This window comes from Haplochromis burtoni, unplaced genomic scaffold (genome assembly GCF_018398535.1).
Source record: "Haplochromis burtoni strain Fernald_Lab_line unplaced genomic scaffold, NCSU_Asbu1 Contig_488, whole genome shotgun sequence".
Lineage (NCBI taxonomy): Eukaryota > Metazoa > Chordata > Actinopteri > Cichliformes > Cichlidae > Haplochromis > Haplochromis burtoni.
The window spans coordinates 375,416-378,941 of NW_024582849.1; the positions used below are offsets into that span (position 1 = coordinate 375,416).

The 3,526-nt window shown below is 46.9% G+C and overlaps 1 long non-coding RNA gene across 1 annotated transcript; it reads left to right on the forward strand.

Moving 5' to 3' along the window:
* LOC121812245 lies at positions 1 to 1,611 on the forward strand. The gene is made up of 3 exons (XR_006052951.1): positions 1 to 284; positions 384 to 488; positions 571 to 1,611. It is a non-coding gene; the product is annotated as an uncharacterized LOC121812245 (long non-coding RNA).
* Positions 1,612 to 3,526: the final 1,915 nt, after the last annotated feature.

Genomic DNA, 3,526 nt, shown 5'->3' on the forward strand with positions numbered 1-3,526 from the left:
TTCTCGGTGCGTGTGGGGCCGGTGCACAGCAGCCCTTTAATTGACCCATCAGCCCGAAAGTATGTCGGTCCGTTGGTCAAAATGACTGGTGTGCCAGATTACCATCCCAGCCCTGTGTGTTACTCACATGTGATATCCTGAAAAAATCTCTTCTCTTTACTGATGCAGACCTGTTTCCCACCAGCAAGGATGAAGGAGCCAGCTCCACACAATACTTGGCAAGCTTTCTGAAGGAAATGAGAATGGCTCCATCCATCCAGCTGAGAGGACACTTCCTGTCTCAGGTCATTACCAGCAGTGACTCCATAGATTGATTTTAAGTAGAAATGTTACTTCCTGGTGCCGAAGGTCAAATGAAGGAAAGTGTTCACTTCCTGTTTCAGATGACACTGCATAGATCAGGTTGGAGCAGAGAAACGCTTCCTGGCGTCAGAGGTCATTTCCTATACGTCCATACATCAGGAGAAGAGGACACTTTCTGAATTCAGGTTTTCACTTAGACTGGCATATATGTTGAGCTCGTCTACCCATAGCTAACACTACAAGTCACATTTCATTCCATCTTTTCAGATTTCGAACATGAGAATGTGGACTAACGGAGGTGAGGATTGGACCACCAACTTTCTGATCAGCAGATAACCTGTCTGCCTCCCGAGTCCTGGCAGTGGAGGGTTAATAGGAAGAACCAACAAGTCCTGACATGTCTTCCTTTAAAGAGATATGATCAGATTTTGAAAAACTGATCCTCAAATATGAAACGAGCTCACGTGTGTGAGCGCATTATTTTACTTTGCAAAGGTCAAATATGAAGTAAAGTCTCAGGAGTGTCATTTCATCTGCTGATCATGTGTAAGAAAAGCTGCTGCAGACATCAGATGGTCATCCAGTGGAAACCTGTCACTCCCAGGCAGGTTTGGCTTCACATAACTCTAATCTATGCTTTAATCCCTGTCTGCACTGAAGACGGTGGGCTGTCGTTAATGACGGTGAGAGCTTTCTTTTCCTAAATGCTGAATTCAGAATTAACACGAAGTCAAGTTTTAATGTGATTACTCTCAACCTAAAAACCCCAAGTTAAATCCAAAGAAAATTTGTGCTTAGTGACACAGAGAGAGGCAAAAGGATGTCCATGTGTTCTGAAAATTCTCTTCATGCTCTCCCACAAACTGTAGAGCTGAAACTGAAGCAACACTTTGCTAATTTCTGCCAAACAATAAAACCAAAAAAACACATTCAGATTCATCTTCAGTAAGAGGCTGCATTTACTCACAAGAACCATAACAAAAGTGTTTCGAGATCAGAGAGGCTAAGGACAATTACAGGAGGAAGCTGGAGTGGAAACTCCAGCAGAACAGCATGAGAGAGGTGTGGAGGGGCATGAAGACCATCACTGGATTCAGGCCAACCAACAGCAGGGGAGCTGAGGGAGGTGAGAATAGAGCTAACGAGTTGAATCTGTTTTTCAATAGATTCGACACCACAGTGTCTGCTCCCACCCCCACAACCTCACCTGTAGTCAGCCTGGAATCCAGAGCCACACCACTGTGCCAGCCTCTCTCTTCACATGGCGCTGTTGCCTCCTGTGAGATTCCTGACACCCCTCCCCCACCCATCACCTTCACTCAATACCAGGTTGAGATGCAAATGAGGAGACTTCACTCAGGCAAGTCTGCTGGACCAGACGGAGTGAGTCCCCTCGTCCTCAAGACCTGTGCCCCCCAGCTGTGTGGAGTCTTTCATAAACTGTTTATGCTGAGTCTGAGTCTGCAGAGGGTCCAGTGATGTGGAAGACATCATGCCTCGTCCCAGTGGCCCCCAGGATTACAGGCCCGTGGCACTGACCTCCCACATCATGAAGACCCTGGAAAGGCTCATCCTGGACCAGCTGCGACCCATAGTAAGACCACATCTGGATCCCCTTCAGTTCGCTTATCAGCCTCGTCTCGGAACTGAGGACGCCATCATCTACCTGCTCAATCGTGTCTACACCCATCTGGACCAGCCGGCGAGCACTGTGAGGGTCATGTTTTTTGACTTTTCCAGTGCTTTCAACACCATCAGGCCGACCCTCCTGGGTGATAAGTTAGCAGCGATGCAGGTGGATGCTTCTCTGGTGTCCTGGATTGTTGATTACCTGACAGGAAGACCACAATATGTACGTCTCCCACAGTGTGTGTCTGACAAGGTGATCAGCAACACAGGGGCACCACAGGGGACTGTCCTCTCCCCCTTCCTCTTCACCCTCTACACCACAGACTTCAGCCACTGCACAGAGACCTGCCATCTTCAGAAGTTTTCTGATGACTCTGCGGTGGTTGGATGCATCAGCAGGGATGATGAGACAGAGTACCGGGCTGTGGTCGACTCCTTTGTCACGTGGTGTGAGCAGAATCATCTGCAGCTCAACGTGGCAAAGACCAAGGAACTGATCGTGGACTTCAGGAAGACCAGGAAACACTTGACCCCTGTTTCAATCCAGGGGGTCAGTGTTGACATTGTGGAGGACTATAAATACCTTGGAGTACACATTGACAATAAACTGGACTGGGCTAAAAACACCACAGCACTTTACAGGAAGGGCCAGAGTCGTCTCTATTTTTTGAGGCGACTGAGGTCCTTCAACATCTGCCAGAAAATGCTCAGGATTTTCTATGAGTCTGTTGTGGCCAGTGCGATCCTCTATGCTGTTGCATGCTGGGGGAGCAGGCTGAGGGTCGCAGATGCCAACAGACTAATCCGTAAGGCCAGTAATGTTGTGGGGATGGAGCTGGACTCCCTCAAGGTGGTGTCGGAGAGGCGGATGCTGTCCAAGATAAAGACAATGTTGGATAACACCTCCCACCCACTCCATGACATGCTGGTCAGTCACAGGAGCACGTTCAGTGAGAGACTGAGATTACCCAAAAGCACCACTGAACGACACAGGAAATCATTCCTGCCTGTGGCTCCCTGTACAACGCATCCACTTAACACACTGTTTACTGCAACAGCTACACCCTTCTTGCACATGTTCTTTTTCAGCTATTTATTAATAAGTGACTTTTATGTATATATATGCCTGTATATATTGTGCTATTCTTAGTTAGTGTATTGTCTGTCTTTGTTAATGTTTGTTTATAATGGAGCACTGTAACAAAAAATAATTTCCCCTAGGGATCAATAAAGTATTCTGATTCTGATTCATTCAGTGTTTGAGCAGCTCTTCTATTGAAATGACTGCAGAAAGACAATAATGTCATTATAGCAGGGAAGTCCAGCTGCGATAGGTTTGAAACATCAAAGAAACAGAAACAGGAAGCAGACGCTGACCTGAGGCGTGAAGCCTGGTGCAGTGAAACACTGCAGATAAAGATTATTAATCTGAAGCTTTAATGTGGCTTTGTTTTCAGATTTTTTTAGCTTGTCGACTTTAAACTGTGTGTGTGTGTGTGTGTGTGTGTGTGTGTGGGTCTGTGTTTGTGTCTGTGTGTGCGTGGGTCTGTGTAGACAGGACTTCACCTGCTCAGTGATTCAGGGTTAGTTTTAG